We start from the raw sequence: 22,881 nt of genomic DNA on the forward strand, positions 1-22,881 counted from the left end.
CAATCAAACTGCTGTATAGCCGTAGGCAAAGAAAAGAACAATAATAATGATTTTCATGCCATACTTTTGTTGGAAAACACTTTGGTTATGTCTTACTGAGGCAAAACAAAAGCAAAAACTCACGTGGTTGATTGTTTGTAAAGTTGGCTATCAGTGATTACTCCCATCCCAGTAAAAGGGGAGTCTCTTTTTCCTCCCCTTGCGTTAGGTTGGCTCTGTGACTTGCTTTGATCAGCCAAATGTGGCAGAAATTATTTTATATGACTCATGGACATAGGTCTTAAGAAGTTTTGCAGCATCCATTTTTACCCTCTTGGATATCAGCTATGACGTAAAAAAGTCAAATATGCTATGAGAGAAAGAAGCCATGTGGACAGAAAGAGGCAATGGAAGAAGAGAGATTACAAAAAGAGAAGGAGAGGGATGGTCAACCCAAGCCCTTCTAACAACCCCAGTTGGAATCATGTGATTAGGCCCCAGCTAAGCTGCCATTGTCAAAATTACATGGAGCCAAGGGGAGCTATCACTGCTAAGCCCTGCTCAAGTTGCAGAATTATGACCAAATAAATAATTTTTTTTAATCCACAAAGCTTTTTTTTTGGGGGGGGGCATCTCTGTTATGCAGCAGTAGATAATTGAAACAGCTTGTTTTAAATTTAAATAATCAATACTCATATAGTACTTAATGAAACTGGTATTTCTTAGTGAGGATATAGCGAAAAAGAAAATCCATCTATTGTAAGAAAATTTATTCTGCTTTTTATTGTTAATAACTTTTCCATAAGTTTGAAAAAGTATGTCTTCGGATTTTCTAGTAATTTCTATTAAAGTTGTTTTGCTATGAGCTGAAGTGGTAAGACTTGAAAGTGTCAGGAAATAACTTGGTGGAAAGGGGGAGACAGGGGAGGATGTTTTTATTTATTTCTACCTTTTTACTTTTGCCAGGAATAGCTAGGTGACTGTAAATATATTGGAGATAAAGAAGTACATGAAAATAAAGTTGTAATGACATTGAACCTAGTTTAGAACGTTGAATTTCAATCCAAGGAATTTTGACTGAGCAGTAAAGAGCCACTTTATGTGACAGTTTCAAAATATGTTAGAAAATTTGAAGTCTTTCACTTTCAGACTGTCATTCAGTGTTTTCCCACTGCTCACCAGTTAATCTATATACATAAGACTTCTCTAAACATCAGTGTCAGGGAATGGAGATGAGGGTACCCAGTGGGAGGCTGTCACAGTGATCGAATCTTAGGATTGACACTAGAGATACAATGACAGTGAAGGATCAGTGAATCACACCTTCCTGCACATGTTTTCGTTAAAATGCGTTTCCTGTTGCTTGCCGGCATTGTGAGCAGCAAACTTTGATGGTAACAGAGAATAACAATGGAGGCTACAGATATAGGAAGCCAGTTAAGGAACCAGCTATAAAGGCTAGTTTTAATCATATTGAATTTAAGATGGCATCTAAATGTTAGCAGATGATTATGGAAGGAAAAAGGCAAAAGTTGTATGTATAGATTTAGGATCTGTTTTTTGTTTAATACAGCAGAATGGTTTAGAAAATGAGATCTGAGAATTCCCTGGTGGTCCAGGGGTTAGGACTCGGCGCTTTCACTGCCGAGGGGCCCGGGTTCAATCCCTGGTCAGGGAACAAAGATCCCACAGCTGTGCATGGTGCAGCCAGAAAAAGAAAGAAAGAAAGAAAGAAATGAAGAAAGAAAATGACATCTGGAGGATAACCAGGTTCTAAATGGCTCTAATATTTAGTAAGTCTGAGAAATTAAGAATGTTACTATTTGTATTTGAATCAGCTTTCTCATCTATACAATGGAGATAATAAAGGCACCTATTCTCTAAGATTGTTGTGATTAAATGAGCTAATATATAGGGAATTTAACATAGTGTCTGGCACATAATACTTGCTGTATAAATGTAAACAACTAATTATGTGCCAGTTACCTTGCTGATATTCATTCTGCCCTTCTTTTTTAGTAACAGAAATCTTCAGTTGTTAGGGGTAGCAATGTTGTCAGGTAAAAGGAAAACTACATTTCCAAATCTACCTTATTGATATGGCTGGCAAATGATCTGTAAATGTAAGTTGTTAGATGTAACTTATGAAAGTTCTTTAAAAGGGCTAATTTGGCTAGTTGGAATGCTTTTTTTTTTTTACTCTTTTCTCCTTTCATAGAATAAAGTCATCATACTGGAGCTATAGGAACCCTCATGGGTCATGAGGGAAAGATCAAAAGAAGAGCAGAGCCCTTGATTCTGATATATTCGAGTTACTGAATCATGCCAGAAAACATTGCAAACCTTGCTAGACTTCCCATTACACACACACACAAATAAATATAAGCCCTTATGTGTTTAAGCCATTGTAGACAGATCTTCATTATTGTCTAAAATAATTCCTAATTGTTAATATACTGTTATTATTATGAATGGAATTTCCAATTAAGAAACAGTTGCTTTAAGAGAAAGAAAATAAATAGATTCAAAGGCAATGTATAATGAAAGCCAAAAAAGGACAATATTTCCAAAAGGAGGGACTTGTCTTAAAAAAAACTTTGTAGTGCCCCAGGGCAACAATGAAGAAAATAACTAAAAAATACACAAAAAGAGAAATGAGAGAATCAAAAGAATAGACTATGAAAAAAGATCTAACGTAAAATAAGGCACCATTGGAGGATTTGATCACAAAAAAGGTATGACATATAGAGCACAAATAGCAAAATAACAGAAGTCCTTTACCTTACTTTATAACAGAAGTAAGTCCTTTAACCACTTTAAATTCAAATAGATTAAACTCACCAATTAAAAGACAGAGATTGGAAGAATGGATAAAAAAATAATTTCTTTCATTGGAGATCCAAAAAGTGCTGTCTACAAAAGATTCACTTTAGATCCAATTACACAAGTAAGTTGAAAATGAAAGGATGTAAAAATATATTCCATACAAATAGTACCCAAAAGAAAGCTGTGGTGGCTATGCTAATAACAGAAAAAAATAGACTTTAAGTCAAAAATTGTTACATGATATGAAGATATTATCTATTGATTAAAAGTTCAGTTCATCAAGACATAATAATTATAATCACATATGGACCAAACAATAGAGCCTCAAAATATATAGAGAAAAAATGTCATTATTGAAGGGAGAAACTGTTCTACAATATTAATTGGAGACTCCTTACCCCATTTTCAATAATAGGTAGAAATAATGGACAGAAATGTACAATTACCAAAACTGACTCAATAAGAAATAAAGAGAAATCTGGAAAGACCAATATCAAGTAAACAGATTGAATGAGTAATCAAAACTTTGCAACAAAGAAAAGCCCAGGACTAGCTGGCTTCACTGGTGACTTCTACCAAACATTTAAAGAATTAACACCAATCCTTCTCAAACTCTTCCAAAAAATAGAATAGAAAGGAACAACTCCTAACTTGTTCTATAAGGCCAACATTATTCTAAAACCAAAGTCAGACAAAAATATTACAAAAAAAGAAAGTACAAAATACCAATGATCCTTATGAATGTAGATGCCAAAATCAAATATAGTTTCCAAACTACTATACTAACTAACAAACTGACTCCAACAGCATATTGAAAGGATTATACACCATGACCAAGAGGTATTCCAGGAATGCAAAGATATTTCAATATAAGGAATTAATCAGTGTAATATATACTACATTAATACAACAAACAGGAAAAACTAGATGATCATCTCAATTGATGCAGAAAAAGTATTTGACATAATTCAACACCTTTTCATGATTAAAAAAAAACAAACAGTGGGCTTCCCTGGTGGTGCAGTGGTTGAGAGTCTGCCAGCCGATGTAGGGGACACGGGTTCGTGCCCCGGTCCAGGAAGATCCCACATGCCACGGAGCGACTAGGCCCGTGAGCCATGGCCACTGAGCCTGCGCGTCCAGAGCCTGTGCTCCGCAACGGGAGAGGCCACAACAGTGAGAGGCCCACGTACCGGAAAAAAAAAAAAAAAAAAACAGAACTAGGAATAAAAGGGAAATTCCTCACTGTGACAAAGGGCACTTATGAAAAACCCATAGCTGACATCATACTTTATGGTGAAACACTGAAAGTTTCTTCCCAAGATCAAGAACAAGACAAGGATGCCTGCTTTCACCATTGCTATTCAACATTGTACTGAAAGTTCTAGCCAGAAAAATTGGGGAAGAAAAGAAATAAAAGTCATCCAAATTGGAAAGGAAGAAGTGAAACTATATTTACAATGACATGACCTTATAAAGAAAATCCCAAAGAATTCACACACACAAAATACTAGAGCTAATTAAAGAATTCAATAAAATTGCAGCCTAAAAGATCAACACAAAAATCAGTTGTATTTCTATAAACTATGAATGAAAAATCTGAAAAGGAAATTAAGAAAAGAAGTCCATTTACAATGGCATCAAAGAGAATAAATTCCTAGGAATAAATTTAACCAAGGGGGTGAAAGTCTTGTACACTGAAAACTACAACATTGCTGAAGGAAATTGAAAACACAAATAAATGGAAAGACATCCCTTATTCATGTATTGAAAGACTTAATATTGGTAAGATGGCAATAATACCCAAAGCCACCTACAAAGTCAATGCAAACCTTATTAAAATTCCAATGATCTTTTTTATTTTTTTTGCAGAAATGGAACAGCCTATCCTCAAATTTATATGTAATTTCAAGGAACCCTTAATAACCAACACAATATTGAAAAAGAAGGGATTATATTTCACAATTTCAAAACGTGCTACAAAGCTGCAATAATCAAGACAGTGTGGTACTGGCATAAATATGGACATATAGACCAGTGGAATAGAACTGAGAATCCAGAAAACAACCCAAATATAAGTGATAAAACAACCTAATATATAAGGGCTATATAAGTGGTAAAACTGTAAAACTCTTAAGAGAAAACTCAGGTAAATCTTCATTCCAAACATTGAATTTGTCAATGGATTCATTTACAAATGACACCAAGAGCATAAGCAACAGAATTTAAAAATAGATAAATTGGATCTTATCAAAATTAAAAACTTTTAGCGTCCAAGAACAACATTTAGAAAGTGAAAAGACAACCTACAGAATGGGAGAAAATACTAAAAGTCATATATCTGATAAGGGTCCAGTATCCAGAGTATATAAAGAACTCTTATACCTCAAAAACAAAAAGATAAGCAACCCAATTTAAGATATGCAAATGATTTGAAATGACATTGCTTCAGAAAAAATATACAAATGGTCAACAAGCACATGAAAAGATGTTTAGCATCATTAGTCATTAGGGAAATACAAATCAAAATCACAATGAAATACCTCTTCAGACTCACTAGGATGGCAATAATTTTTAAGAAGGAGAATAAGTGTAGGCAAGGAGGTGGAAAAAATTGGAACCCTTGTACATTGTTCATGGGAATGTTGCAATCACTGTGGAAAGCAGCTTTGTGGTTCTTGAAAAAGTTAAATGTAGAATTGATATATAATTTCACAATTTCTTTCCTAGGTATATATCCCCCCAAATTGAAAACAGGTACTCAAATACTTGTATGTGAATGTTCATAGCAGCACTATTTGCAATAGCCAAAAAGAGAAACAACCCAAGTATCCAGCAATTGATGAATACTTAAACAAATTGTGGTGTATATGTGCAATAGAATATTATTCAGCCATAAAAAAGAATGAAGTATAGATATATTCTTCAGTGTGGACAAGCCTTGAAAACATTAAGCTAAGTGAAAGAAGCCAGACACAAAAGTTATATATTATATGATTCCATTTATATTAAATATCCGGAATAGGTAAATCCATAGAGACATAAAGCAGATTGACGTTTGCTAGGGGCTGGGGCAGGGGAAAAATTATTGACTATTTAATGGGCATGGAGTTTTTTGGGGGGTGATAAAAATGTGTTCACATAGATAGAGGTAGTGGTTGCACAACATTGTGCCCATACTAAATGACATTGAATTGTACATTTTTAAATGGTTAATTTTTAAATCTGAATTTCCCCTCAATTTTAAAAACCAAGTGAATAATTTTATTGATTAGAGGTAAGAATATCAACTAGGAGCCTGCAAAAATAATAAATTCAGGTAGCTGGAATGACTTCATTTAAAAAATGTATAGTAATGATTTTCATATTTGTTGCCTATTCTTTTTATTTTTGGCTGCGTTGGGTGTTCGTTGCTGCGCACGGGCTTTCTCTAGTTGCGGTGAGCAGGGGCTGCTCTTCGCTGCCGTGTGAGGCCAATTCTAATCTGCTGTTAGATTGCTGTAATCTGTTATTAGATACCTAGAAATAATGCTTGCCTTGAACTGAGGGAGAATGAATGAATAGGAGATAGAATCAGACGATTGGAGCTACCTATCTTTTCTAAAACCAGACAAGAACCCCAAGCTTTTCCCAGGACTCTTCTATGAGCAGAAACCAACAATATGTACTAAAACAAGCATATCTGGTCCCATCTTGACAATCCACACACAGTGTCTTCTTTCAACTCCAAAGATTTAAAACCACCTCAAATGGTTATGATTTTCATTGCTTGTCATTCATTCTCTAATCTACTAGTTAAATCCCTCTTCCTAAATACATAAGCATATCAGAAAACTTAATTTTTATATGAGAAGTTGCCTTGATGCAATGGTAATGTCCAAGTTCACTTTACTATCCAATTACCCCAAAGAGGCTCATAGGCTTAATTAAGATGATTGAATCATTCAGTTTACTAAATCAATTTAAAATACACAAAAAGAGGAAAAAGAATTGGTAAGTTAACACATTAGGTATAACTGCAAGCAGAGCAGAAGGATCACACTACCTAGATCATTGTTAAAGAAATGTTTATATGGCTTGCCTCTCCCTCTGCTGCATTAGCATTCCTTGTTGATCTTGGAATTATGAGGACCAGAATTAAGGTTAAGCAAGTGGGCTAAGCAGATGGAAAGTGCCCAGAGTTAACCATATACACAGTTGATCTAGCAGAGAGACACAGGAACAAGTATTGGCCACAGCTATAGTTCACCAATTAGCCCGATGAGCAGCTACACATTTTATTTGTACTTCTTGGGTTGCCCGGTGGGGCTAGAATGATTGTCAACAGTGGGTGATCGATATAGGGTCTCATGAATAACTGAGGGATTAATATGTCTCAAGTATTAGTGTATCACAAATGTTAGGTGCCTCTTGGTCCTTCAGTTCCTATTTAGTTTATCTGTGGTCTAACATGCCTCACAGGTTAATAACTTGCTTATCTATGTTAACACATTTAAGGACTTCTGCCCATGTCATAGAAGACATTTGATTACTTATTATCTATATTGAACACAGTTTATGAGTCTCACCTACATCTTAAAACTACCTTTTATTATCTATGCTTAACACAGCTTTTACGTTTTATACATCCCATTTGTTTTCCTTGTGTCACATAGCACAATTAAATATTTCCAGTTAAAATTAAAAAAAAAAGAAATATTTTCAGTTAATGTATGAAACATATTATGTTAATGAATGGGAAATGACATTTTAATACCATGAGCAGTGTTCAAAGTATTACATTATACCTATTATATACATAATAAAACTTACTCCAGGCTTTTAGCTACTGGGTACAAATATCAGATTAAACAGTGATAGTCCACATTTCACTGGCTAATGCCCTTACCTTTCTAACACAGGACCTGGTACTATCCAAATTCTCTGGCAGGTAATCTGGGGAGTCTTCAGAGTGTCCCTGATGCACTCACAATCAGCCTGCTTCATATTTGCACTGTACTCTACCTGTATTTCAGGAGTGGAATACACATACCTTCTAGAAGATATATGAGCCAATGGAAGCTTATTTCCTATTGTCATTTAGAGTTTATTTTGAATTTTCTTCCTCCATCTCAGTGAGGTTCTTAGATATGAGTTCAATGTGGGAGCTATATCTCAATGATTCTAAGTGATTTGAAAATTGTAGTGTTTCTGAGTCTGCCTTACTGGATCAAGCTCACTATTCTTGAAGAGTCCTTTAAGAATCATTTTTTAAGGCACTACGGTCCTGTTGCAATAGGTTTCTTGTGGTCCTACCCCACATACTCATCAGGAGCAACCACGCATATGTGTCAGTCTCTGACTCAAGCTGGGATGCCCCACACCCACACATATATCACATATTTATTATTCCAAATCTTTTTAACAAGCTTGAATAACAGGTACCATCACAGTTGAAGAACATGAGATCCCATGAGGTAAAGAAACTTGCCCGAGTATGACAGTCCCTGCCTCAGCCTGTCATGCTCAGTCGCTCTTAGGCCTTGTCATGTTGGAGCTGTCTGTACATATACTTATATTGTCTCATGAGGACTAAGGATAAGAGATGCCTTGTCATTATTAACATTGAAGCTCGATGGCAGTTGTGGGGAAATAAATTATTTCTGGGCCCTGATTGTTAACTCCAGATGATGGGGCTTTTACCGAGGTATAATTATGCCTTTCTTATTTCCTTATGCTGATGGTACCAGTACAGGTTGTCATTAAGTTAGTGAGTGAAAACTGGACAGGTGATCAATCCATTATTGGTCTCATGGATTCTCATCCATATCTTCTATGAACCTTGGTATAAGGAAATGGAAATTATTGCAAGGTCTTATAAATATTGCAATTTCTATCCTGTAGTTCCAGATTATATTCTGGTGACTGGAATGTTGTACTCACAGACCGTGTCTCCGACTAACAGAAATCTTAGGGTTATGGAAGGAACTCTAAACAGCAGCCCCTTCACAAAGATCTATCCAGTTGGGTCTGGTATTTTGGAGGCTGAAAAGTTATCTGCTTTCTTTAAGGAAAAGTTTGGACCAAGAGGCAATATTTAAGCAGACCCCTGGAACTCAAAGTCAATGGCATATTTCAAAATAATCAAATTTAATATGGTTTGAGGTTTTGCAATAAAATCTCATATGATCCTAAGCAAGAATGAAACTCCCTTCCCAGAGTCCAGGAAAAAACTTAAACTGGCGATACTAAAAAATAGGTTAAACCAAACCAAAGGAAGCAGACAGTAGAATGGGAGGCTCTGCCAACACAGGGTGGACTGGAACAGATAGTCACATACATTATCATTTTCCAAAACATCCTCTCTCCTGGAAGCCAGTGTTACCACTTGGCCTGCCAAAGGCCATGTGACCAGCCATTAATAACAAACTCAGATCAACCGTATACTATGAAGCTCTTAACCCTTTAATCTCACAGCAGTACTGTTTTGAAGATGAAGTGGCATATTTCTGTGTTGAAGGAACTTGAAGATTTGAGGTAGCCCATAAGGAGTTGCCTAAAGGGACATTTTTCTTTCAGAAGTTATGTAGTGTGTTCCTCTGCTGAGGATGGCCAAAGATGACAGTTAAAATTGTGCCTAACATTTTAAGCCAATCACAGCAATTTATGGGAAATTATTTTTTGTTTGCCCCTGGCAACCACCATTCAACTTTATGATTTTGACTACTGTAGGTATCTCATGTAAGTGAAATCAGACAGTATTTGTCTTTTTGTGACTGGTTTATTACACTTGGCCTAATGTCCTCAAGGTTCATCTATGTTGTAGTATGTGTCAGAATTTCCTTCCTTTTTAAAGATGAATAGTATTCCATTGTGAACATATATGATATTTTGCTTTTACATTCATCCCTGTATAGATACTTGTTTTAGCTATCATGAATAATGGTGGTGTGCACCTGGTGTTTGGATATCTCTTCAAGACCACACTTTCAGTTCTTTTGGGTATGTGCCCAGAAGTGGAATTGTTAGATCGTATAGTAATTCTAAGTTTAATTTTTTAAAGAAACAAAGCATCTGTACCATTTTACATTCCCACCAACAGTGTACAAGTGTTCCAGTTTCTCCACATTCTTGCCAACATCAGTTGTTTTCTGTTTTCTATTAGTAGCCATCTTAATGGGAAGGAGATGGTATTGCATTGTGGTTACAATTTACATTTCCCTAGTTATCAATGATATTGAGCATCTTTTCACATACTTGAAAATAGACTTGGTCATGGTGTACAATCCTTTTAATATGGTGCTGAGTTAAGTTTGCTAGTATTTTGCTGAAGATTTTTTTGTTTGTTTCCAATAAAATTTTATTTTTATGTTGACCAGGAAGGGACTTATTTGCATAGTATTAACTGTTCAGACCAGTTGTAATATGGTTGATTTTTGTCTCTATATCGAGTAGAAATAGTTTACAAAACACAAAACAAATGAACAAATATAATGAAAAACAGACTCAGAGAGACAGAGAACAAACTAGTGGTTTCCAGAGAGGAGGGGAGTGGAAGGATGTTGTGAAATAGGTGAATGGGATTAAGAACTACAAACTACCAGTTATAAAATAAATAAATCACAGGGACGTAATGTACAGCACAGTGAATATAGTCAATAATTTTGTTGACGATTTTGACATCAGTATTCACAAGGTGTATTGTTATGTAGTTTTCTTGTAGCATCTCTTACTGGCTTAGATATCAGGGTAATGCTGGCTTCATAGAATGAATTAAGAAGTGTTCCAACCTCTTCAATTCTTGGAAAAGTATAAGAAGGATTGGCATTAGTTCTTTAAATGGTAGAATTCACCAGTGAAGCCATCAGTTCCAGGGCTTTTCTTCATTGGAAGGTTTTTGATTACTGATTCAATCTTCTCACTAGTTTTAGGTCTATTCAGATTTTCTACCATAGTGATTCAGTCTTGATAGGATTTCTGTTTCTTAGAAAATGTTCATTTCACCTAGGTTATAGAATTTGTTGCTGTTCAATTTCTTAAAATACCTTTTATTTCTGTAGAATCAGTAATAATGTCCCACTTTCATTTCTGATTTTAGTACCTTGAATTTTCTCTCTTTTTTTTCCCTTGGTCAATCTAACTAAAGGTTGTCAATTTTGTTTATCCTTCTGAAGATCGTTGATTTGGTTTCATTGATTTTCTCTATTGTTTTCCTATTTTCTGTTTTATTTATCTCTGCTCTAATTTTTATTATTCACTTCCTTCTGCTAGACTTGGGCTTGGTTTGTCCTTTTCTTCTAGTGCCTTAGGTTGTATATTTAGGTTGTTGAATTAAGATCTTTCTTTTTTAAAAATATAAACATTTATAGCTGTAAATTTCCCCCTTAGCACTGCTTTCACTGCATTCCATAAGTTTTGGTATGTTGTGCTTTCATTTTTATTCATATCTTAGTATTTTCAAATTTCCCTTGTGATTTCTTTTATTCATTGGTTGTCTAATATCCACAAATTTGTGAAATTTCCAGCTTTCCTTCTGTTTTTGATTCCTAACTTCAGCCCATTGTAGTTGGAGAAGATATTTTGTATGACATGTATCTTTCAAAACCTACTGAGATTTAATTTGTCCCCTAATATATGGTATATCCTGGAAAATGTCCCATGTAGACTTCACAAGTATGTGCATGCTGTTGGTTTTGGCAGAGAGTTCAGTGTATGTTTGTTAGATCTAATTTGTATTGTGTTATTCAAATCATCTATTTTCTTACTTATTTCTGTCTGGTTGTTCTGTCCATTATTGAGAGTGGGGTATTGAAGTCTTCAATTATTTTTGTGGAAATACCTATTTCTCCCTTCAATTCCTTCAATTTTTATTTTATACATTTTGATAGTCTGTTATTGGGTGCATAAATATTTATAATTGTGATATCTTCTTTCTGTATTGAAGTCTTTAAAATATATAAAGTCCTTCTTTGTCTCTTAGAAACTTCTTTTATTTAAAGCCTATTTTGTCTGGTACTAGTATAGCCACTCCTGCTATCTTTTGGTTACTATTTGCATGGAATATCTTTTTTGTCCTTTCACTTTCATCCCATTTGTGTCCTTGGGTCTGAAGTGTCTCTTGTAAATAGCATATAGGTAGAACTTTAAAAAGAATCCATTCTTCTAACTTCTCTTTTCATGGGAGAGTTTAATCCATTTACATTTAAAGTAATTACTGATAAGGAGGGGTTCACTTCTGTAATTTTACTATTTGTTTTCTATATGCCTTAAATATTCTTTGTTCCTCTCTTACTGCATTATTGTCTATTTCATATTTAGTTGATTTTTGGTAGGAAATATTTTAATTTTCTTCTCAATTTCTTTTGTGTATATTCTGTAGCTATTTTCTTTATGGGCATTTCATTTAACATCCTACAGAGTTATAACATTCTAATTTGAATTTATTAACTGCAATAACTTACAAAAACTCTGCTCATTTATAGCATGGTCCCCATCCCTTTTGGTTACTGAGGTCACAGAATTACATCACTGTACATTTTTGTCTGAAAACATAACCCAATAATTGTTTTCTTAATGCATTAGTTTTTTAATTATGTAGAAACAAAATGTGGAGTTACAAACCAAAGTTACAATAGTACTAGCTGGTAGACTAATAAATTTTTTTAATGTATTAGTCTCTTAAATCATTTACAAAACAAAAGGTAGAGTGACAAAATGTTGTTACAATAATACTAGCTGTTATAATTGCCCAGGCATTTACTTTACTGATGTCTTTATCTTACATATGGCTTTGAGATACTGTCTTTTCATTTGAGTGGTAACAAACTTCCTTAGCTGTGTTTATCTAGAAATGTCTTTATTTTTCCCTCACCTTTGAAGGAAAGCAGGATATAGGATTCTTAGTTGATAGTTTTTTTTTTCTTTTAGCAAGAGAATAACACTCTTTTAAGAGAGAAAGCATTCAATAGAACCATACTTGGACATGGCATACATGTTGTTAACTACCAGACATAAAATTTAAAATAACAGTGTTAATGTGTTAAATCTCTAGTGGAAGAGGTGGAATATGCATGATAAGATGAGTGATTTCAGCAAATATATGAAAACTATAAAAAAGAATCACATGGAAATGCTAGAAATGAGTACACAGTAAGAGAAATGAAGAATGTCTTCAAGAGCCTCATCAACAGCCAAGGAAAAAAACATAAAGAGACAGACAAGAGTGAAAAGGTAAGAGCAGAGGATCTAAGAGGTATGCAAAAAAATCAAGTAATTTAATATATGTGTAATTGGATTTCCAGAAGGAGAAGAGAGAAAATACAGAGCAGAAGAAATATTTGACGAGACAATGGCCAAGAATTTTCCAAAACTAATGACAGATACCAAAACACAGATCCAAGAACCTCAGCTAACCCCAGACAGGATAAATGCCCCAAATAAAAAAGAAAACAAAGACACCTAGACATATGCAAATTGCCAAAACTTAAAGACAAAGGAATCTTGATGTTTTCATGAGAAGACTGACTTCTGCCTTCCAAATTTTATACAAGTGCATCTGATTAGCCAAACCCAAATCACATCCAGGATTCTAGAGTTAGCAAGGGAGTCTGAAAAATGTGCTTTTTAACCTTCCAGACTCTGCAGAACCAGAACACACACTAGAAGTATAATGGCATGGATTTTGAGTACCAAATCTGTAAGTCCTCCATGGAATATATATGTAAATAAAGTTTTGCTTTACCACGTGGTTTATTTTTTAATGTACATTATAAATATTTTAAAATACATAAACAAATATATAATAATTATATATATGGAATTACAATTTGAAAATTACAGATACACTATATATACATATACTAATTTTAGTAGTTATTCAATGATTTGTTTCTAGAAAGTTTACAGCTATTTCTGCTGCCATCATCAATATCTGAGAGTATATATTTCCCCACATCTATGGTAACAGTTGGAGATAAGGGTTTTTTTTTTTTTGCTGTATGCAGGCCTTTCACTGTTGTGGCCTCTCCCATTGCGGAGCACAGGCTCTGGACGCACAGGCTCAGTGGCCATGGCTCACGGGCCTAGCTGCTCCGCGGCATGTGGGATCTTCCCAGACGGGGGCACGAACCCGTGTCCCCTGCATCGGCAGGCGGACTCTCAACCACTGTGCCACCAGGGAAGCCCCTGGAGATAAGGGTTTTAATTTTTTCCAGTATGTTTAGAGAAAAGTGATTTATCATTACTTTAATATGCATTTTCATATTACTGTTAAATTTATTATTTTCACGTTTCTTGGTAATCTGTACTTTAAATTGCCTATTTATATATTTTTTCTTTTTGAGATATTTATCTTTTCTTTATTAGAGCTCATTTTTTAAATATTGTAGCTATTAATCATTAAAATGTCATTACATGACTTTTTTATCTTATCTTTGGTTTTATTGCCATAAAATTTTAGTATCAAAAACTCAAATGTATCTATACGTTCTTAACAGCTTCTGGGTTTCCAATATTGGTTAAGATCTCCCCTGCCTTAGATTGTACACATAGTCTCTTAGATTGTATTTTAAAACAATTTTTATTATAATTATTATTGCTACATCTAGAAGGTTTCTTTTAATGGTTAAGAGTGGGATCCAATTTTATTATCTTCTATTTTGATAGCTAGTAGCAATAGCACCATGTATTAAGTTACTTGCCTTTTTGCGTTTTGTAAAACCACAACTTTAGCCAAGTATTAAAATTATCATGTATACTAGAATCTATTTCTGAATTCTATGACCTGTAATAAGTCAGTCCATAGCTATACCAATATCATATTTGTTTTCCCAGTCTCTTTGTACTGAGTTCTGATAGCCTGAGAAACAAGTCTTCCCCTTTGTTATTCTTCATTTTTATAATTGTCTTGGCTATACTATATCAACTTTTTTCCACATAAAACTTAAGATAACTTAATCCAATTCCAACAAGAAACTATTAGAATTGTAATGAAATTTTAAGTACATTTTATATTGCTTGGAGAGTTTAACATTTCTGTGATGGCAATTCTACCAATCCAAGAATATATCCACATGCTCAAATCTTTTTTTAAAATTAACTAATTAATTTATTAATTTATTTATTTTTGGCTGCATTGGGTCTCCGTTGCTGCATGTGGGCTTTCTTTAGTTGTGTTGAGCAGGGGGCTACTCTTTGTTGTGGTATGTGGGCTTCTCGCTGCAGTAGCTTCTCTTGTTGCGGAGCACGGGCTCTAGGCGCACAGGCTTCAGTAGTTGTGGCACGCAGGCTCACTAGTTGTGGCTCGTGGGCTCTAGAGCGCAGGCTCAGTAGTTGTGGCGCATGGGCTTGGTTGCTCCGCGACACATGGGATCTTCCCGGACCAGGGCTTGAACCCATGTCCCCTGCATTGACAGGCAGATTCTTAACCACTGTGCCACCTGGGAAGCCCAAAAATCTTTTTAAAAAATGTTTATTTATTTGGCTGCACTGGGTCCTTAGTTGCGACACGCAGGATCTTTGTTGTGGCGTGCTGGATCTTTAGTTGTGGTGTGCAGGATCTTTAGTTGTGGCATGCGGGATCTTTGGTTGCAGCATGTGGGATCCTTTTTTATTTAGTTGTAGCATGCAGGCTGTTAGTTGCAGCATGTGGGATCTAGTTCCTTGACCAGGGATCGAACTCCGGGCCCCCTGCATTGGGAGCGCAGAGTCTTAACCGCTGGACCACCAGGGAAGTTCCGTATGCTCAAATCTTGACATGTCTTTTACTAAGATACTACAGTTTTCTGCATATAGACCTTGTGACTTTTTATTATATTTATTTTTAATATTTTTATAGATTATTTCTGTTACAAATGGAATATTTCTCCCTGGTTTCATTTTTAGGTGCTAATTGCTAAAATAGAGTAAACCTAACGATACTTATATACTTAGCTTCCTTTTAGCTACTTTGTTAAATACTCTTACAGATTTTTTTTTCCCTCTTGTAACTAAATGTCCTTGAATTTTCTAGTTGTATAATCATAGTATTTGCAAAATTGATAGTTTTACCATTTTATTTCAAATAATCAAACCAATTATTTAAATTTTATGTTAATATATTCACTACCCCTGAATAGATCCTGATTTTTAAATAAAATAGTTTTAGGTTTTGCTCTTTGGGGTAATAGTTGCTACTGGGTTTTTTTGTAAAGAATTAACTATATTTAAGTCTTTTCTTGCATTCTAATTTTACTCAGAATTTCTATAAGAAATGACTGTTTAATCTGAATCATATTTTCACCATCAGTTATATTCATATGGTTTTTCCCTTTTAATCTGTTAATATAGTAAAATATATTGATAAAATCTAGCAATGTATCAAAAAAATAGTAAATGCAAATTAAGTAGGATTTATTGTAGGACTACAAAGGTGGTTCCATGTTAAAAAACCTATTTTTTAATATTTGGTGCAATTTATGCATCTATGTCTATATTGATAAATAAGATCAATCTATATCATTTTTTGATACTGTCTTTATCAGGTTTTAGTTTTAAAGTTATCCTGGGTTCATAAAATTATTTGGAGAATTTTCCAGTTTTATGTTGGCCTGGAACAACACATATTTAAAAAGTACATAACAAAGTTTAAAAGCAAGAAAGGAAAAATTTTAGGTGCCTGAACCAAGAATGGAAACACAAAGTTAGAGTGATGAGTAGGAGTTTAAGCTAGAACTGAGTTTCCTACATAAAGGTGGGATTCATGCTTGGCCATCTTTTTCAAGTGCTAAGGCTTGAGAATACCTTCAAACCTGTAGAACAACCTCTGCTGGAGAGGTACTCAGTCAAAAATTAGAAACTACGTTTGGAATCAGATCACCATGAGGGAGATTCAATAAATACAACAAACAGGAGAATGAACAATTGAAAACTAAAACTGAAAAATACAGTAATTGAAATTTAAAAATTCAGTGGAATAATTAAAGAGTAGATGAGACCAGTTAAAGAGAATTGATACACTGGAAGATTGATCAATAGAAAATATAAAAAAGACGTAAATAAATGCAAATAATAGGATAGGAGACATCAGTTCAGGTCTAAAAGGAGTTTCATAGGGAAAGAATAGAAAGAATGCTATACCCTTTATACAAAAGGTTAATTAAGGAGAAATTTCCAGAATAAAGACATGAATTTTCAGAATAAAAGATCTTGCTGGGTTTCAAATGTGACAAGTTAAAACAAATCACAAGTGGATAAATGATATTAAAGCAAAACTGACCTTCAGAGATTAAAAATAATTTTAAAACAATTTTTTAAAATTTATTTATTTTATTTTTGGCTGCGTTGGGTTTTCGTTGCTGCACACGGGCTTTCTCTAGTTGTGGTGAGTGGGGGCTGCTCTCCGTTGTGGTGCATGGGCTTCTCATTGCAGTGGCTTCTCTTGTTGTGGAGCACGGGCTCTAGGCACACGGGCTTCAGGAGTTGTGGCTCCCAGGTTCTAGAGTGCAGGCTCAGTAGTTGTGGCGCACGGGCTTAGTTGCTCTGCAGCATGTGGGATCTTCCCGGACTAGGGCTCGAACCCGTGTTCCCTGCATTGGCAGGCGGATTCTTAACCACTGCGCCACCAGGGAAGCCCTAAAACAATTTTTGATACATGGTATACCTTCTCCATATATCATGTCCTCATCCTTTACATATACCTCTTCCTTCAACTACTTCATTCCTTCCTTGTCTTAACTAAAGCTTTCTCTCACCTCAGAACTCTGCTTCCGCAGCACAGTTTCATTCTACATCCCAAAAGCTATGGGTGACCTCGTTTCACAAGTATACCTAGAAACTACTGTTCTTCCTTTTTTTTTTTCTAAAAAGAAAAAAAAATTTACAAAAATCTTTTTGTAAAAATAAGAGATTTTGGCCTCTTATTATAGCACAGTTTCTACCTGTCATCATTGTTGTCATTTATTTTCCTGGTTGTTATTTATCATTAATTTATAAAGATTTGTGGACAGGAAGTTCAATGAAATGGAAAATCTCCATAACTCTGAAAAATAGTCTCTTAAGATGTTCTAGTGTGATGGTCAACTGACTTTAGTCTGTTTCAGTCACAGTCTGGTCCTCTGTCACTTACCCCATATTGCTCTATATTTTGAAACAGCAGCTAATTCAGTAGTACATACCAGACTACATAATCTGTTATATAAATTATCTTGCTAACATTTTCAATTACCTCACTTACTAATCCTTCCTTTTGCCTCCAGAAACTATACCTTAGATCAGCACAACTGTCTACAATTAGTAGTTATATACCTAGACTACTGGCTCTACCTGGTTAAAAATACAGATTAGTGCCTAATTCAGGGTATCTGTGGTCATCTGGGGTCTCGATATTGTCTGCCATTTCTTCCACACTTCTGCAGTTAACTCTGTCTTCTCATACTCACAATAATTATTTTATACCCTCACCATCAAGTTTTTTACTCATTATGGCTCTATGTTTATCCATTACTTCATAAGAAATAAGACGCTCAGTTGAGTTGACTATATGAAATGTTCTTCACATGGAAGAACAACACATTAAAAACTAAAATGTAAAAGAAACTGGAAAAAATTTTTAATATTCATCATAGGCAATTGCTTATTTGTAATATAAAGGAAACAGACATAAAAAAGATAAACATTACTATTTAAAAACAGACGAGGAACATGAGCATTCATAAGACTGGCTGGATAAGATGTCATTTTTTCATCCATCAGTCTACCCAACACTGGGAATGGTAGGAACCTGCTTGACAAGCATTCAAGAAAATTGCTATTATCTTCAGGAGGTGGGAATTGACAGGATATACCAGACAGTTATACCAATTTAGATACATATTACCAGAATTTTAAATTTTGATTCCACTTTTTGGAACCCATCCAAATTTTGGAACTGACTTTTTCTCCTAACGTTATAGGAAAAAGTAGAGATAGAATATACAGCTAAAGACTGAAGTTTGAGTGACAACTATTTATAGGGTCTGAGATAAATGAAATGAGCCAGTCAAGAGAGAAAAGACTTTCAGGGAGGTAGGTGGGAACCTAGAAGGTGCAATATCAAGAAAATCAGAGAGGAAATGAAATTCCAACAGGTCATCAACAGTATCAACTTCTACAGAGAATCCATTTTCAAATGCCTGAAATGGGCCAACCCATTTGAAAGCTGATATTGGAATACAGTAGAGAACTTGTTCAACACAGTATCATTTTTGGAAGTTGTAAAATGCACCTGTTGCTCAGAAACTGGTTAAACCTCCATGAGGAGTGAATACACATACATATTCACTGTTGTTGCCTTTTTGAAGTCTCTTGTATTCAAGTCAAAACCAAAAGAGACATAGATCTAGAGTTTGAATCCCAGTCTTTTCACTAGGCAATGTTGCATTGTTATTTTGCTCTAGGCTATCAAAATAAAAACTATTCAAGAAGTCAGCCGCTGCTATAAAAGTCATCTGGAAAGTCCGGGGAAGGGCCCAGAGCTGCTGCTGGGAAAGGGAAATTGTCCTCTGGCCCGTGCGCTGGCGTGTTTGTCTGCTGAGTGGCTTCAGCGGTTTCATCTGTTGCTGAAAGAGCCAAGAGAAAGGGATAAAACGGGACTGTAATCCACACCACAATGAGCGGGACCAGTAGCCAAGTGTTTTGTTTGTGTGCTGCCTCTTCTGACACACTGAATTGCTGCACAGATTGCATGGGCTTTTAATCATCATTTAAATAGAAGTGATCCAACCTTGGCTTTCGTTGGGTTTTTATACAGCTTGCTGATCACCCAAAGGCGCTAGCACATACAACTCCAATTTATGATTTTTCAAAGCACAGTGATATCATGATATGAAGGGTAAATGCCTCCTGTATTCTTATATTCAGTGCACATTCTTTGGGTGTTCACAGAGAGAAAAGACTAGATAGAAAACCTAGAAACCGATTTTCGCCTTCAGTCAGACAATCTCTGATTAAACACTAATTCCATTTCAAATGTTGAAAATAGGTTTGAGGCAGATTACCTTTTGGATCTCTGAAATTCAGATTGTTAGTTCATCATTGGGTGTTGAATAATCTCTCTTCTCTTTTAAGTCCTTTTTTCCTTGATTCTGAAATGCTGAGGGAGAAAGCCAAAAATAAATTATAAGGAGAGTCCATTCAGGATATCAAACTGATAAGCAAAGATGAAAAAAGAACAAAACTCAACCTTTATGGAAATCTTAAAAGGAAATATGAAGTCTTCTATTTAATAAGAGAAAAGTGTCCCAAGTCTTCTGGATGAAAATAGGAAGCCAAATCCTTAATTCTTTATTGACTTAGCAACTATGCTCATAGGAATTTGTCCTAAGGATATAATAAGACAAGGGTTTAAATATCTAAGTATAATTGTTGTAATATAGCTTATTTTGCAAAGTTTTAAATAGCCTAAATGTTCAACAGTGACTGAATTGTATTCCATTCTACAGATGTTGATTTAATCAGTCCATTAAATGTTGTGGAAGCATATTTGACATGGGAACATGTTATATGGTCTTTTTTTCTTGCTAACATTTTAATATGAAAAATTTTCAAACATACAGAAGAGTTGAACAAACTGTACAGAGAACACACATATAACTACTACCTGGATGCTATAATTAACATTTTACTATGCTTGCTTTATAACTCATCTATCCATCTATCCATCCCTGTTCCCAACTGTCTTTTTTTAATGCATTTCAAAGTAAGATGCAGACATTAGTTCAGTTCCCCCTAAATACTTTAGCATGTGTATTATTAACTAGAGTTTTCTATTTGTTGTTCTTGTCTTAGGTAAATTTACGTACAATGAAATGTACATAATCCTAAGTGGACCATTAGATGAGTTTTGACACTTGCATGCACCTGTGTAACCCAAACCCCTATCAAGAAATAGAACGTTACAAGGACTTCCCCAGCGGTCCAGTGGTTAACACTGCATGCTTCCACTACAGGGGGCACGGGTTCGATCCCTGGTTGGGGAATCAAGATCCCACATACTGCAAGGTGCAGCCAAAAAAAAAAAAAAAAAGAAATAGAACATTACAGCCACTCCATCTTGCCCCTTCTTCATTTCCTGCCTCAAGTTTTGTCAAGGCAACCACTTTTCTGATTTTTTTTCACCACAGATGAGCTTTGCCTGATCTAAAAACTTCTTATGAATGAACTCATAACAATAAGTACTTTTTTGGTTAAAGCTTCTTTCACTCAGTATTATTTTTTGAGATTCATCTATATTTTTTTGTGTTTACATGGTTCACTCCTTTTTATTGCTGAATACTATTCCATTGTATAAATGTACCACAGTTTATCTCTTCTCATGTTTATGATCACCTGGGCTAGGAAACATGTAATGTGCTCTTAAATGAAAAAAAAAAAGACCGCAAAACAAGATAGTTCATATGGTTTCATATTTTTAAAAAACATACAGTCAAATATATATATATGTCACTGAGATTACAGTTTGGATCTCTGAGATTCATATTATTGGTTTTATATATATATATAAAAAACCACTTTTAATATATATACATAAACACTTTATATATATGTAAATGCTTTATATGCACACACATATATAAATACTGAATATAAACACTAAATACTGTCTACATAGAAAGCTATCTAAGGAGATAATCACGAACACTATAACAGTGTATCCCATCTGTGGTAGAATCTAGGTGATTAATGCTTTATGCTTACATAGTTTCTGGCTCTTATATAATCAACATTCAGGAACTAAAAATTTACCGCTTTTTATTGTTAGACTGCACATGATGGGGCTGTAAGGAGCTGAGATTGAAAAGAAAACACTGAGCTATAACATAAGTCTCCTTCCCGGAAATCAAAGGGAAGCGCAGAAATGTAACTGCTGGCTGGAAGAGCCGGGGCATGATCGTCTCCCCACAGAGCTCGGTTACGGAGAGGTTTGGTTACTGTAAAGTGACCAAAGTGCCATCTGTGGAGAAACGGCCTGCAAAAAACTTCTCTCTAAACAAAGACTCAGACTGGAGTCCTGTCCCTGGATTAGAAAGCCACCTCGTAAAATCCCCCAAAGTTATTTTTTCTCTACTTTACAAAGATTGTGAATTAACCTTTTATTGTTTCCTAAGGAGAACAGGGTAAAGAAAAAAGTGGAACGTTTTACTAAAGGCGATTGAGAATAAAGAGTGCCGAGAGAGGCACTCAAATATATATAAACCTGAGTTTATGTGAAAGGATAACTAACTAAATGCATCACCTCATATCATCTTTGAAGTCACGTGAAATATACTGGGTAAATTTTTGTTTCACGGGAATAGTTAAGTGACATTACTTCGCAAAACTCACGAAAAGTGGTAGCTTAGAACCCTTGTGGCTTTATTCATAAACCAAAACTCTCCTTGCTGTGTCTGTTGACGACATTCAACAGTCGTTGTATTTAAAACATTTTTTAAAGTTATATCTTAATTCTAGGCCTGGTGAGATGTGTCATTAAAGCCAAAAGGCAAAAGGAGTATTCTAAATAGACAACTACCTCAGTGGTGTTCAGGAGGATCCCGAGAGGAGAAAGAGCATCTCACCTTCTGTGCTCAAGCCTTCCTGAGGAACCCAGGTAGTTCAGTTCCCCATTCTTGGAAAACGGGATTGGAAACTGAAGAGCCAGCACTGATTTTTCTCTCCCTTTTCTTAACACAGAAGGGAAGTGATTCAATAGCACAGGATTATTGGTGAGGCAGGAACAGAACCCAGACTTTCCCACTTTTGATTTGAGAATCAAGCTATTGGACGAGGCTTAGGCAGGGCCATCTGAGGGGCAGCAGACACCTCGGTTCCATGGGTACCACAGGTCTCCCTCCACACTTATCCCTGGTTGTGCAAAAATGGTCCAGTGAGGTCCCTTGCAGAGCCTCAGAGAACAGCCCTTGCAGCCACAAGAGGACCAAGAGATCCTGTAGTTCCATGGGCCGAGTAGAAAGATCACTTGGCAGGGTAGGCAGAGCCCTGGATTCAGAGTCAGATGACTTAGAATCCTGACCCCACCCAATAAGTCAGGGCTCTTAAACTCTCTTAGTTTCCTAATGCGGGTGGAAAATGTATCAAATAAAA

The 22,881-nt window shown here is 35.3% G+C and overlaps 1 long non-coding RNA gene across 2 annotated transcripts in view; it reads left to right on the forward strand.

The window, feature by feature from the left end:
- LOC109550766 (uncharacterized) overlaps positions 1–22,881 on the forward strand; it is a 211,099-nt gene that overhangs the window by 45,798 nt on the left and 142,420 nt on the right. The window contains exon 4 of one of the 2 annotated variants that reach the window (XR_012333878.1): positions 12,836–13,014. The exons of the other annotated variant lie outside the window; for it this stretch is intronic. This is a non-coding gene — a long non-coding RNA (uncharacterized lncRNA). The remainder of the gene's footprint in view (positions 1–12,835; positions 13,015–22,881) is intronic. 2 annotated transcript variants of the gene reach the window in all.

The sequence above is a fragment of the Tursiops truncatus genome, chromosome 9 (assembly GCF_011762595.2).
Source record: "Tursiops truncatus isolate mTurTru1 chromosome 9, mTurTru1.mat.Y, whole genome shotgun sequence".
NCBI classification, from domain to species: domain Eukaryota; kingdom Metazoa; phylum Chordata; class Mammalia; order Artiodactyla; family Delphinidae; genus Tursiops; species Tursiops truncatus.